Genomic DNA, 15760 nt, shown 5'->3' on the forward strand with positions numbered 1-15760 from the left:
GATGCTTTAGTTGTCAGGGCGATTGGGGGTTGTGATAGTTTGGACAACAAGGGTGTCCCAGCCCCTGGATAGGATGTGACCTGACATTGAATGACTAGATTTTCCAAATTACATCTGAAAGGAAAGTGACCACAACACTTGGAGTGACCAAGAAATCTTTATTGCAGCAGTGAAACAGAGGAGAAAAGGGAGAGAGAGAGAGAGAGAGAGAGAGAGAGAGAGAGAGAGAGAGAGAGAGAGAGAGAGAGAGAAGAGAGCATGCATGCAAGGGAGACAGAGAGAGCAAGAGAGAGAGCAAGAGAGAGAGCAAGAGAGAGAGAGGCCCGGCAGGAGGGAGTTTTTATAGCCCAAATCTCATGGTGTCTCTGGGTTTGCAAGCTGCCTTGTTGGCACACAAGGGGGTTAAGTGTTTGGGCTTGAGCGGCGGGCTACATGTTCAGCCTTGAGCAGGGGGGCAAAGCGCTCAGCCTTGACCAGGGGCTTGGGCATTTGGGCTTGAAGTAAACAGTTGATAAAGAATCAGATGGAGGGTTAGAGAAGCCAGGTGATCCTGCAGCTAACTTTGTTTGGCATGTCCTGCAGACAGCTTACTCAGCCTGTCCTGCACCTAACAACATCCAAAGGTGGAATTAAAGCCTAAGAAGGTACTGACACACATGGCTTCATCTTCAAGGTGCTCTCCTGTCTGATGAGGATGCCTGTGGCTCTCACTCACCATCATTGTCCTCACTCTGCTCTCTCGTTCAGGACTATGGATTGGAAATGAGGTCTTCCTCAAAATCTCATATTAGAAATCTAGAAATGTTCCAAAATTTTGGAGGTGAGATGATTACCTTAGGAGAGATGGATGTGACCTGATCAGTAAATTGATTGACCAATAATTTGAAATATAAGATTTAAAATATAAATCTACTACTACTTCTACTGGAGGGAAACTTGGAAGTTGGGCCAGAGGTTGAGGAAATAGTCCCCTAATGCCCTTGGGGAATAAGCACCTCATACCTGGCTCCACACTCTCTCTGCTCCTGGTTGTCATTAGAGAGTATCTTTTCTCTCTCATGCCCTTGTGCCAGGATGTTCTGCCTCACCTCAGGCCTAAAGCATTGCAGTCAGGTGGCCACAGATTGAAACTCTAAAACTGAGTCCAAAACAAAATACTTGTTCCATAAGTTGTTCTTGTCATATATTTTGTTCACAGCCACAAAAACTGGCAATGAGGGGGGTAGTTTGCTCATACAATTACAGACACCGTGAGCTAATCAAAGGGAAGGCACCTGAGAGAACCTGAAAAGCTGAGTGGTGTAACAGGAATCTATTATTTGTGATAGGAGGATTGCAGACAGAACCAAACTCTGAACAGGCCTCCTTCAGGCACAGAAGAAGCAACTGTGGGCCTGGGATTCAGTGCAGTGGTATAGTGCTTGTCTAGCCAGCCCAAAGAATCAAACACTGCAACAAACACAAACACACCCAAATCTGCAAACTCTCACAAAATATAAGGAGATATATGACAGCAAACAAAAACCATGGTGTCAAAATTCAGGTCCACAGCACCACAACCCTGAGGAACTGCATCCTCCTGAAAGACTGAGAGTGAGGGGATCAACCGGCCCCACTGAGATCATGATGCAGCCAGCACCTACATGAGGTCCTGTGACAGGCTTCCAGAGGATCCAACCTGCTCTGACTTGGACTTCTGACCTATGAGTCTATGACTTAATGAATCTTATTGGTGTTGCCGTTAAGTTTGTGGCAATGTGCTGCACATAATTAGAAACAAACCAGAGATAATTTCCCCTTTTCCCTCTAACAGCTCACAACATAAATTGAACATCCAAACAAGATTTAAATGATTTACATGAAAAAGATGGAGAACAGGCTGAGAAAGAGAATCATGTGAAACAAATTCCGTCTGTAGCTTCTAAAGCCAGTTGATTTTGAGGCTGGTGAAAACCAGGAAAAAGGAAAAAAAAACTACCAAATATATCTCTTTGGTGACGTAATAAAGACTTTCTACATATTACACAAATTCCAGCACAAATGAAAATAGGTTTTCTTGTTCAAAGAACATGGGGAAATTATCATTCAAACCAAACTTTTTGTTTCATTATGTCTCACACATTAAAATTGTGTTTTTCTGTTTGTAATTATTGTTGATCTGAGTAACAAGAGTACAACTGTAACTTATTAATGGAAATTCAATCATTCACCTTGTTTCACCCTTGCAAATACCAGATTAAAGGGAGAGATGAGAGAACATTAAACTTGAATGTGAAATCCTTGAAAATGCAATTTAAAAAAAAATTGTTTCATTCTGAAAATTTCCCCAATGGACACAAAGGAAGCAATGTAAATGAAGATCAAGAAGTTCCTGAGGAATACAAGGGGGTGGGGTTGGTTCTGAACATACATGGGATTGAGGAAACCCTGTCTAGGATAGTGTCAATATGACTTTCCTGTCAAACACTCTGGTTGGTTGAAAGCTGAGAGTTGGGGATGGGGATGTGGCTCAAGCAGTAGCATGATCGCCTGGCATGCGTGTGGCACAGGTTCGATCCTCAGCACCACATACAAACCAAGATGTTGTGTCCACTGAAAACTAAAAAATAAAATTCTCTCTCTCTCTCTCTCTCTCTTAAAAAAAGAAAGCTGAGGGTTCAAAATTGTAGGCTACTACATTATTTCCTTGACAGTTCCTAAAATAAGCTAATTCCATTTAAGAAAGATCACATATTATGACTTTTTAAATCAAACATAATTCATATGGCTTATTTTATAGAAACTTGTGTATGCCAAGAGAGGATTCAAATTACTTCAAATTTTTTCATACTGATTAAAGGGTGTTCTTCAGTTATGGGGTGCTCAGATTTAGATTTCACAAGTACAATTGAAGGTTTCTTCACATTTTTTTCATGATTTTATTGAAGTAGTTGAAGAACAATAAAATGCATATATTGGAAGCATGCAATTTGATCAGTTTTGACATGTATGTAACTAATTCAATCTTATATTTTAAATTTTAAGCATTTCCATTGCCTTTTAAAACATTTAAAATCATGCAGACTGTGTTTAATGCATGACTGATTATATTAGATATCAATCACCTTAAGATCTATAGAACCCCATCACCACAAACCAGGTCCTTCAACATGAAATGGCACACCTACACGTACTTCACAGGTCAAGGAAGAAGGCACACAAGAAGCAAATAAACAGTGCTTTGAACAAAGTGATAAAGAAGGCTTCATATATCAAATCTCTGGGACAAAGAGCATTCAGAAGAACATTTATAACTTAAAGTATTATATCAGAAAGAAGGTAGGTTAACAATCAGATAATTTTCAAATTTGGTAGTATGAAAAAATATGAGTAGGAGAAAAAATATGTGAACTATAAGAAAAAAATTTAGTCATTATATCTTGTAATATCAGGTTAGAATATATGCTACAAGAACTGAAGTTTGTCTCCAGCATGGGTTCCTACATGCAGAACATTGGCAGGACATACATCTCAAACAGCTGACATTCCTATGATTGATTTTCTCATGCAGTCTAAGGTAGTAAGATTGACTGAAGCCTTTCCCACATAGATGTCACTCATGAGGTTTCTCTTCATTGAGATGGCTCATGTTTTCTAAGGTTAGAGTCTTAAAGAGAGGCCTTTCCACACAGGTGACATTCCAGTGGCTATTCTCCAAGGCAAGTCATGTTTCATTTTTCAATACTAGGGTTATGGCCAAGGAGTATGCCACACAGTGGCATGCATGTTATTTTTCTCTGGTGTGTGTTCTCTCATGAACTCTGAGGCCAGATGATTGACTGAAGGCTTTCCCACGCACAGGGCATTTGTATGGTTTCTCTCCAGTATGTGTTTTCTCATGTTGTCTCAGGCCAGAGCATGTATTGAAAGCCTTTCCACATAGGTGACATTTGTATTGTTTGTCTCCAATATGTGTTTTCTCATGGTGTCTAAGGCTAGATGATAGACTGAAGGCTTTCCCACATACATGGCATTCATATGGTTTCTCACCAGTGTGGATTCTCTGATGTGGTTTAAGGTAACCAGATTGACTGAAGGATTTCCCACACAGGTGGCATTGATAGGGTTTCTCTCCAGTGTTTGTTCTCTGATGAAGTTTAAGGTAGCATGTTTGACCAAAGGATTTCTCACATAATTGACACTGGTATGGTTTTTCTCCTGTGTGGATTGTCTGATGATGACTAAGGTGAACTGATTTGCTGAAGGCTTTCCCACCCACATGGCATTTGTATGGTTTCTCTCCTGTGTGGATTTTATCATGCATTTGAAGGCTGTATAATTTACAAAAAGCTTTCCCACATGGATGGCATCTGTATGGTTTCTCTCCAGCATGGACTTTCTTATGCATTTTAAGGTTGTAAGTCTTCCTGAAGGCTTTCCCACACATGTGGCATTCATTTTGTTTCTCACCGGTTTGGGTTCTCTCATGTTGTCTAAGCTGAGAGCAGTAATTGAAGACTTTCTCAGAAAAACCACATTCATGCTTCTTTTCCCCTGTTCTAGTTTCATTGAGTCTGCTTAGATCAGAAGTTTGATTAAAGGATTTGCTGCATAGACGACATTCATATTGTATCTCTCCAGGGTCGTTCTTGTTGCATTTTCTAGGTCATAAACAATTCCTATGTCCTTTCAAACATTCTTGCCCTTCACATGAGACACGATCATTTTTCTTGTTTTCACCAAGATACAAATTGTTAGCAAGGGATCATGCACAGTGTTTGTTGTCCCAGGGGTTCCTTGCTTTTCTCCATTCCAAGGAATCCTCTTTAACATGAGATTTCTCTTTTGTAAAAAAGATGAACATTTCTTAATGATGTCTCCATGTAAACTTAACATTTATACATAAGAATCTTAATTTTTCTACACAAGAATATTAGAACAATCCATTGTAATATGAAAATGAAAATCTTTTTACTTTTAATTTCATGAACATTGTAGATAATTCCCAGGTGAGCCAAGTATTTTCCATTTACTAGTATTTTATTTAAAGGGGCTCTGATTAACTTTATAGTCTTCAATATTTCAAATAGCTACATGAGAAATGCTTGTGCATTTGGAATCTTTTTAATTTCTCCCAGAATGCAAGCTATACAGATGTTTTGACACAGAAGTTGTGTATTCTCAACATAATGACAGCCATCAAATGGTACTCGGTTACTAATTTATTCCACAGACAGGACTTTAACTTACATAATTAGTGTTCTTGATATTCATTTTCCGTCCCTAGAAGAGTTGGAAATACAAATTGGTAGCATGAAATTCAGAGACACAAAATTGAAAGTCAGCAATCTCATGAGAATGTCTTTTTTCATCATTGACTCTTTCATGGAGGATATGGCTTAGATAAAAAAATATATATCTTGGAAAAATAGAACATTGGGAATTATAAAAAACATCAAGATAGAATTATTGTTAAAAATGTAATGGAGGATAAAATTTAAAGGAGAAAATCTGAAAAAGAGACATGGAAATTGACTAAAGAATACACTAACAGGTTTTCCTCTCAATGAAAATATAAATATAGAGGAAACATTTTGAATTTAAATTAAAAGGAACTATGTTATACATGAGAAATTTTGTCCCATAGTCCCCTACTATATTTTAGACAACCACATTCATTTCACAGCTTTGTCTGATAATATTTCCATGCTCAGTCACTGGCTGGGCACCCATCTCTGTAGAATCACAAATGTCTCGGTCTCTTACCTGGACTCTGGCTTGGGAGAAATCCTGTCCCTTCTCCCATCCACAGGATTTTTCCTTCCTCCAGATACAAAGTCACATCTGATTTGCAGAGCAGATACCCTATGCATGGTAAGAAAAAAAAAGCCATTGGATTTTAGCATTTCTGCCAAGAAATGTGCATTAGTGAGAAGGCCATGAAGATGACTTAACAACAATAGAGAACCAAGGCACTGGTAGAAACTATTTAGCAGAGAAAATATTGAAGTTCCCTCACTGCAGTCGAATAAAAGATAGAATGCTCCCATACCAGGGAGGACTGAAGGACACACATGCTCACAATGACATTCAAAGAATGCCAAATCAGCAGTTTTTCAGGTACTTCATCTCTCCACTAAATATTACTTTCAAATGGAATGCAAATAATCACACAAAAATGTTCAGAATTCTCTTGTTTTGGTATTCAATCCTCCTGCACAGTGACAATATAAGTATAATTATTTATAAATATTGGGTCTATGTATAATTTAATTTTAATGAATACATAACATTATGGTGTGGACCATATTGTAGTGTGGAGTAAAATAAGTTGTAATTAAAGTAATAAATAAAAGCAGCTTTCTTGCATGTAATTATAAGTTCTATGAGAAAATCAGGATGAAGATTGGAAATGAATAGAGAGGCTATTCCAGATACTGTTATTGAAGAAATAGGTATACTTTCACATATTTCATATATATCATTGATGGACTTACCAACTGATACTAGATGATTAATGATTTCCAGCATCACTGACCGGTGTAGCATTTTCTGAGATGGGTCCAGCATGGCCCACACTTCTTGGGTGAAACTTATGCTTACATCTTCAATGGACATCAATTCCTAGAATGGAATTGACAAGCTAGATTAGAAAGAGCAAGGAGATCAATTTCACAAAAGAAGGGTTGAGAGGACAGCATGAGGCATAGGGGAAACTAGGTTTGCAGGGAGATCAAACTGTTAAAGGCTCCAGCCTATTCATTTTCAGCTCCCAACCTGCTTACTTTCAGAAAACCAGAATGTACATGCATTGATTGAATTCATAGAATTTATAGTAAAGGAATATGGAATGATAGAGGGTCATGAAACATGAAAAACATTTTAAGGACTGGTAAGAATAACTTTCAATCATGCTATTATAAAATTTTCACTTGAACATTTTCAACTAAAATTTAAATCCCCACTTATTTAAGTAACTTTCCAGAATTATCACCAGGCCAACCTTAACATTAATTTGTCATCTTGAAAATTGACTATGTATAAAATAGTCATTTTCTCAAAGAGGTATCTTATATCCCTCATCAGTAAAATATTTAGTAATGTGAGTGTTTAAAAGGCCAATGAATTTCTTTATATCTTCAAAACATGTTTAAACTATAACCCTATAAGCAGAATAATGCAGACATTCTTGAACCAATCTCCAGAATTTTTGAGAACTGAACAAATTGCATATAACTTGGTGTCAGTAGGAAGAGTCACTCTTCTCACAATGTGACCAAGGAGGTCAGAATAAGGTTAAGGACAGACATTTGAGCAGCACAAGGCACAGTCTCTGAGACGTACTCTGAGGCAGAGTCCCAGCAACCATCCCTATACTACAACTCTCATCCTCAATTCTCTCTTGAGCTCCAAACACTACTTTTCAATGTCTCTCTGATATCTTGATCTCATTTCTCTGTTCCTTTATTAGTTTTCATGTATCCAGTTCTTCAAAAAATTTGCTCTGTCTACTATATGAATTAATAGTATATTTTAATGACAAACATCAATTAGGTTAATATAAGTTGGCGTAAACAACTTCCAGTAGAAAATATGAAGGAATATTTTATTAGTAAGTTGTAACAAAATTTTAAATAAAAATGATCATGATTAATTTAGGGTTTTTTTAGGGGGGTTATCAAAAGTTGAAATTTATTCCATAAAACTCTAAGTTTAAAATTGCAAAAAAACCCATTATTTCTCATGCCTTCTCTAGCCTAGGTCTTTTATTTTTTTCTCAGTATTACTTGAATGCCTGTGGCACTGTGTCAACAGAATTCATGTGCTAGAATATCTGCCTCCATGTTTGGCTGTGAGGTTCTACTCCTCACTCATTTCCCTCACCTGAATTCACCAAAATCCAAACATCATTGCAATAAGTAACATCATTAATCAGTAATTATTTCAAATGGAGTCATAGGCAAAATGTGAGATTCAATATGTCCCATTCCTTCTGGAAGTACACAGCCAGGAATGGTACCATGGTATAGTGGTGTCCTAACAGGAAGGACATCAGTTGCCTGCTGATGAGTTCCTGACCCATGGTGACAACTGCAGAGTTGTGGGGTACAGGACTAACTCCTGCTTGCACTGAAGACTTGGCATCTCTGTCAATAGGGGGAAAATTTCAATAGAAAAGCCATTCACTGCTCAACCACTAATGGATTCATAGTCATGGTTTTGCTTTCTGCAATCTTCCTCTTCACTCACACACAGTCCAAACAATTTTCAGAAAATACTGTGGATAAAGAAGAAAAATCATGATATTCAACATATTTAGAAGACATCCTGACTCCTCTCTCATGAAATCCTAGACATTCTTTTGTCTAAAATGCAGTGCTAACACAAGGAAAATTCAGATTGCCCAAATGTTATGGGTGCAGTACTCGGTTCATATTCCAAAACCAAAATTCAAAAGAATGTGAACATGATCGCTAACAAAAATGAAGAAATTAAACCTCCATATATGCATTTACATATAAATGGAAAACCTTGATTTTCACATGTGAATTGCCCAATAAAGGGTCCAGAGTTATAAAATGCTCTTAGATTTTGAAGAAATATCACTTTTTTAACCAACATGCAGACTTTGGTTTCCACCTCTAGGGAAACATTGTGGAATTTCTCAGATTTCACTGATTTTGCTCTATTTGTTAGCAGTGGTTCTCTAAGTTAAATTGTGTCCCCTTGGAGTCTCACTCCCTGCCAACCCTCCCTCACCCATGAGGTAGATCTATCGTTCCTGGATTTAGGAGCAATCAAGTCAGGATCTCTATTATGAAAGCATGAATCAACTCAAGTGGATTTCCATTTTGAGGAATCAATGGCATCATCCTGCCAATCCAGCCCTTATAGTTGCATTTATCCAAATCAGCTTAAGTACTGGGGTCCTAGTGGGAGTGTCAGGGATGGTCACATTAATTAATATTAAGGATGTTCAGAAATGATGCTCATAGATGATGACTGGGATCAGGATGAAATCTATTTGATTAGTCTGGTCATTTGCTAATGTGCTGGTTGAAACTTTTGAAATCCTGTTCAATATCCATCCATCATCAGTTGTGATATCAGTTTTTAATTATAGATACATACATATGAGACAGATATTTAAAATTGTAGTGTATCCATCATCATAACATAAATTTTGTGGAGTAATTATGACTTTTACTACTATCCATCAACATATCATAAATTTTGTGGAGGAATTACAATTTTTTATTATGAAGACTAAAATTCACTCATGTTATTGTGCCTCCACTGAAAAAAGAGAAAAATCCAGGAGCATGATGCACACCTGAAAGACCAGCCACCCAGGAGGCTGAGGCAGGAAGACCAAAGTTCAATGCCATCCTCAGAAACAGCCAGGCTCTAAACTACTAAGTGAGATTCTGTCTCAAAATACAAAAAGCAAGCAAACAAACAAACAAACCACAAAATAGGCTGGGGATGGGGATGGGACTCAGGGGTTAAGCATCCCTGTGCTCAATCCCTGCTCTCAAAATATGAAAAATAAGAAATAGAGTGCTGGGAATGTAGCTCCATGACATGATTTCCCTGAGATTTATCCCAATGAAAAACAAAGAAACAAAACAAAGAAACACAAAGCAAAACAAAAAAAAGCACCAATAATTTACTAAATATGATTACAAATTTTCAAATATTGGGTTTTTATCATAACCCTGTTGATTAAAGGGCAATTCATCATTTAAAAAATGACCTAAACAAAGATTTACATGGTCTTCCTTAGATGATAAATTCATCCAACTGGATAAATTTATCCAACTGAAAAAACGCAACACTTTTCCCTTTCTTTCCCTTTGGCTGAGCACAATGTCTTTGAACACACCAACACAACCTCTAAGCTGAACTGCGATAGTGCCTCTGCTGTTAAAGAGCACAAGCCCTACCTGTCAGGGCACGGCCTTCCTTCTCATTTATCAAGCTCACTCTCCTTTCCCAGACCCAACCATTCAGGATCCTCCAGTGCACTGACCCCACCACCCAAACCCCATCCTCTTTTTCTTATCACTGCTCAACTTGTTATGTTCTTACTCATTTCAACACACACTCATCAAGCTCATGTGGTCTTTGCTACACCATTTCCCACATTTGTCCTCCAGCCCCTGTAGCAGGGGAATGCTTGTATGTGTCTCTTCTTCTACTGCATCTGAGAACCCTTGACTGGGTGTCCATCCATGACTAAACTCAGAATCAACTCCTGCTGGCTTTCAAAGTATTTAGAATCTGATTTTTTTTTCTAAATAAGCCATAATTTTATAATCCACAAAATTTTTCTTCTCAAAATTGTTGAAAATCACTTTCTAATTTCATCCATATTTTCAAAAGATTAGTATGCCTTCTGCTAAGATTATTGTGTTAGTTCACCAAGTTTGAAAGGGCTTTCATAAGAGTTTCATAACTTTCATAACAGTAAGACAGAGACAGAGTGGCTTTAAAAACAAACTGATTTTCTCATGATTCTGGAGGCTAGGATTGTGATATCAACATGTCTGCAGGGCCTGTTTCTTCTGAGACCACTGTTCCTGCCTTGTACAGGCTGGCCACCCTGTGTCTCTACATAGTCTTGCTGCTCCCAACCCTTCCCCAAACTCCTTCTGTTGTGAGGGTACTGATCATATTGCAATGGTAAATGCACACAATTATCTTGATTGAATTTGCCTCTTTTCACACCATATATCCAAATACAGTTAACTTTCAGAAAAAAACAACCTAGCTATAGAGCAGTTTTGAAGAAACTAACAATTGGTTTAGTGATTCTTAATTAGTCACTCATGTAGGCAAAGTTTCACTGATCCACATGACATAGCAGGAGTAGTGACACATCACTGTGATGTCAACAAGGGTATTGGTACAACTTGTCATCTCCCTTCAGGTCCCTTAGGAAGACATCAGGGAGGAGTCTCTCTTTATCCTCACTATCAAGGTAGGGTTTGAGGCATTCCTCACCACTGAGATGCAGGCTTGGGAATTCCCGGTCCTCCCAGCATGTTTCAACATGAACTTGGTTCCTGGTTGCAGAAGAATTAAGTAATTGTACTATGGTGACACAGGCATACCCATGTTTATGGCAGCACAATTCACAATAGCTAAACTATGGAACCAGCCTTGGTGTCCATCAACAGATGACTGCACAAAGAAAATGTGGTATCTTTACACAGGGGGGTTTTAGTTAGAAAGAAAAATGAAACTCTGTCATTTGCAGGAAAACGGATGGAACTAGACACAAGTATGTTAAGGGAAATAAGTCAAACTCAGGAAGTTAAATGTCCTGTGTTTTCTCTCATAGGCAGAAGCTAGAGAGGAAAATAAGAGTGGGTGTGGATGTCCCAAGAATGACAGGAGATCAGTAGAGGAAAGGAGCAAGGGGTGGGAGGGAGGCAGCAGGGGCCTAAGAAAATGCTGGGGAGTGATATTGGCCACTCTATGTTGTATACTGTGTGCATGTACAAATACGGAGCAACAAATCCCATCATCGTGTACAAATATAATGCAACTCTAAAAAATGTAGAGAAAACTAAAAAGAAGTCAGGACAGGACATAATAGCAAGAAACAAAAGAGAAAACTTACATAAACAAAATAAAAACCCAAAGGAATGCATTGAGTGATTAAAAAACTCAGCTACATCCTACCTTCCCTCAGTCACCACCCAGTTAATCCCTTTAAGGCTTTAAATCACTGATTAGGTGAAAGTTATCATAATCCAATCTCTCACCTCTAACTTTCAAGCATTGTCTCTCATGCAAGCCTTCTGAACCTCATATCTAAACCATGACCCCATGACCTCATAATTCTCAGTGTTCGGGATGGGATAAATCCTCTATCCAATGCAGGGGATATGCCTCTTGTCAATGCCAGACATAGTGAATTGTTCTTCTCAATGCCGGACATAGTGAATTGTTCTTCCCTAGTGCCTTTTATATTCTAGCAATGTCAGGGATAAAAGCAGAGACCAAATCTATAGTACATGAGAACAGATTTAAACACACAGTACACAAGAAATCAATAGGAACCGATGTCAATGATATTAATGGAGAATCCAACTTGACATAATTGGATTACAACAAAAACCCAGCTTTGCAAGATTTTCATAGTTCAGTTCATCCATAAGAATGCAGCTAGAAAAAAAGAAACATCTACCACTTGAATCAGAAGAGCCTTTTGTATTTGATATTTCGTACTGGGGATTGAACCCAACAGACTCTTACTGCTGAGCCACAAACCTAGTAATTTTTGTAGTTTTCTTTTGAGTCAGAGTCTCACTAAGTTACTGAAGACCCTGGTACATTTCTCAGGATTTTTTTTTTTTTTTTTTTTTTTGCAATTCTCCTTTCTCAACATTGCAAATGACAAGGATTACAGATATATGAATTCATTTCCATTTGAATGATGAGTCATTTAAATTTATAATCACTAGTTATTGGTTGTTCATAGTAGCAAGATACAAAATTATGGAAGAGGAAATTTAGATTATAACCTAGATTCAAGACATATGGAAATGGTTTCCTAATAATCAGAGTAAGAATGGAGAAGTCCCTGTTGAAACAATACAATTTAGAGACCATACATGCTGCTGTGATTGCACAAATTCCATGAGAGAGAGGGTTTATCTCACTGTGATCAAGGAGGCTCCCATCCCATTGTCTGGAGAACTCACCAGGAAATAAGAGTTGGAGGGGAAGACAGCCAGTAGGGTTCCTCATGTGAGCAGGGACTTGCTCTTCTCCCAGAATGTGGACCCTTCAGTGCCCCTTCTCTGAGAACAGGCAACCTCTGCTTGACTTCCTTTTTTATATGGATAATCAATTACTAAATCTAATCAGGGCCACATTCCAGGGACATACCCTGGCTTCACAGACACTGATCCTATCCTATCTTCAGCTGGGAACACACCCTCTCAGGCTGATTGGATATCCCAGACTACATTAAATCTGTTTCCTCACACCTACTTTGAGATCAATGAGGGAAGGCTACTCCTGAGGGGGAATTTGCAAGATAACTTGGGTCTTCATTCACTTATAAATAGCCCTGGGTCCATCCTGTGCATGGGAAGCATTCTAATGATAGGAATCTGGCCAGAAATCTGGCAGATATGTGTCCCATGGGCAAAAGGCACAATTGCCTGGCAGAATAGTGGATTTTAAAACATAATGAAAGGTGAGTAGAAACGTTTTCCAGAAGAAAATGGTTTAACAAAAAAATTGTTATTGTGATGGAGAGAGCCATGTCAGGGCATGGACTAAATTATATTTCCAAGAAGATATCGATAATTTGTTGCAAGGGTCTTCTGAAAATGGCCAGTAGGGGAACCCAGTGCACAGCCACTGCTGTCCAAGGCTGAATGGGAAGCACAGATTTGCAGAGATTGAGAAACTACTGTGATTCCATTTTTGAAAACCCAGCTTCTACCTCAAGGCCTGTCCAAAGGGAATGGGTGGAAACCTTTGTCCTTGGAAAAACCAACAGAGCACTCCTAGGCACCTAGCCACTCTGCTGAGTTGTTTGTCTGCTAATAACAGGAGAGATCTGTGATGCCAGGTGTCCCTGACTCAGTTAGGCTAGGTGAGATAGCAACCCCCTAGCAACCACCAATCAGCATGAGACAGGGAAAATACCTGGGATGCCAGATACCCCCAGTAGTCTCAGTGGTTGATAACATGTTAGGAAACCATGTAGTTTAGCATGTACACCCCTGAAGGCTTAAACCAATCAGTTCAAATATATCCACTTCTTGAACTCACCCATCACACCTACCCAACTTCTTCCCTCCAGTGAATATGCTAATCAATGCTAAGAGTTGTTGTTTGATTTTCCCATGGTGTGAAATGATTTGCTGAGTGATGTTGTGACACATAGAGTATCCCCCCAAAACCTATAAAATCTCACTGAACAAAGGACCAGAACTCACTCTTCAGGACCCCTGTGTCAGAAATGGTTGTGAGTCCAGGCTCGAGCTTGCAATAAGGACTCTTGTATGATTAAATTGGATTTGGATCCTGGAGGTCTATTGGGGTCCCATGAATCTGGCACTACATATTGGGGTCCCACAAATCTGACATTATAAGATGAGATGAGGTAGAAAGAGCAGGGAAGTTCTGGAGGGTGTCTCCCAGGGTTTGAGGCCAGAAGAAGCAGATTGTCAGTTCTTAGAATAAAAGGTGAATGTATAAAATGAGCAGACTGTGGGGACAAGTAGTGGCAAGGGTGAAAGGTGAAGAGGAAGCAGGCTGTGTTGTCCAGCAATTTCACAATCTGAGCCAGAAAACCACTCTGATAATGAGAAGGAATTAGTATGGGAGAGAAATTGGCTTTTCCCTGCAATGTAGAGAATGTGGGAGTCTTGCCAGCTTACAGACTCTCTGTGTCCACTTGCTGCCCAAGAAATTAGAAATCCTTGCAGTTTTCTTTGGTTTTTGTTTTGTTTGGTTTTTTCTTTTATTATTTTTTGTCTTGGTGAAGCCAGAATTAGACAGGCAGTCAGCATAGATAGGCAAATCAAATCAGGTCAGATCAAGAGGCCAATTTTGAGTGAGTCTGGAAGTTGGACACTGTCCCCTGAGAGATCAAAATGTTAATTCCTTTAGGGAGCTTTCTCCACACTCAGGGAGAACCTACCCCAGCTCCAACCTGTTGCTAAGGTGACCTGTCCCAGGAATCGCCCCTCCCTGTAGTGAGCTATAAGGTTGTTAATGAATGTGCCCTGAGCTGCTCCACCCTGCCCTTTGCCCTTCAGCCCATCTTTTTCCCACCTTTTGACCATCCTGCTGAGCATTTCCTAGGCCTAGTCCTATAAGCAGGAAGGAGGAAGATAAGAAGAGGGCAGGAGAACAAAGGAAGGCTAGGACATATAAAAGGGCAGGACACCTCACTCTTGGGATACCAGGATAGCAGCTATGGCACCCTTCTCCCTCCCAGGAGAAGTCTGTTACCCATTTTTAAATAAACCCTGCTTTATATGCTTGCCTCAGCATGCTTCTCTAATGCTACACTTCAACATGTGAGGGAGCAGAACTTGTAATGAGGTATCATTGGGGTTGGTTTTGTTTGTGTACCCAAGGTGGAGTGGCCATGTGTCTGCTATTTTCACTGACTTTGGTGCCCAAGTCTTGAGTCCACCTGGACACAGGAGTGGGAATGTGCCAAAGTTTTAGCAGGAGCTTTGGGTAGTGACAGAAAGTTTGGCTTCTAGGCTGTAGGTCTGCATAGTGGAGACAACCAAAAGGGTACTTCTATTTCAAAAAGGGGATCTGAACTCTCAGATAAGGATCAAAGCCACTGGGACATAGAACTGTGTATAGCTTGGGTGTGGAAAGGTGCTACCTTCAGCATTCTAGCTCAGTATGCCCCAGTTTCCCCATGTCCAGAGGTGTCTGGAGGCAATTTCCAGACTCCTCCCCCAGCACATGGAAAGCACCTGAGTCTTGCAATCTGCATTGACTCACAGGCTGTCCAGGAGAGGGGACTGGCCAGCATCTGCAGCCAGAGCCACACTTCCAATACAGATAGAAAAAGAGAGCCACTCTGAGGACTTCTTCTGCTCTGAACAGGAAAATTTCTTCCAACACTCATTAGCAGGCAAGAAGCAGGCAGAGCTAAGCAGACAGACCCCTGACAAGTTTGTCCAGTTTGGGTCAAAGCTGAGATGCAAAAATGAGTAGAATAATTTCATGTCAAAAACACTTTCATACCCAGGGATGTTAAATCCAAATCTATGGAAACCTC

General features: G+C 39.3%; 1 non-coding gene across 3 annotated transcripts; it reads right to left on the reverse strand.

Annotated features, from left to right (window-relative positions):
* Window positions 1–2894: 2894 nt before the first annotated feature.
* LOC124101663 (uncharacterized) lies at window positions 2895–11374 on the reverse strand. Of its 3 annotated transcripts, none has more exons than XR_009228051.1 (5): window positions 10987–11374; window positions 6477–6603; window positions 5746–5844; window positions 5230–5262; window positions 2895–4819 (listed from the first exon to the last, which is right to left on the reverse strand). It is a non-coding gene; the product is annotated as an uncharacterized LOC124101663 (transcript). The 3 variants fall into 3 exon arrangements; XR_009228050.1 differs by having other exon boundaries at window positions 6477–8257; XR_009228049.1 differs by lacking the exon at window positions 10987–11374 and having other exon boundaries at window positions 6477–10358.
* Between the last annotated feature and the right edge of the window lie 4386 nt (window positions 11375–15760).

The sequence above is a fragment of the Marmota monax genome, unplaced genomic scaffold (genome assembly GCF_021218885.2).
Source record: "Marmota monax isolate L192 unplaced genomic scaffold, Marmota_monax_Labrador192_F-V1.1 WCK01_AAM20220418_F8-fsc00938, whole genome shotgun sequence".
Taxonomy (NCBI): domain Eukaryota; kingdom Metazoa; phylum Chordata; class Mammalia; order Rodentia; family Sciuridae; genus Marmota; species Marmota monax.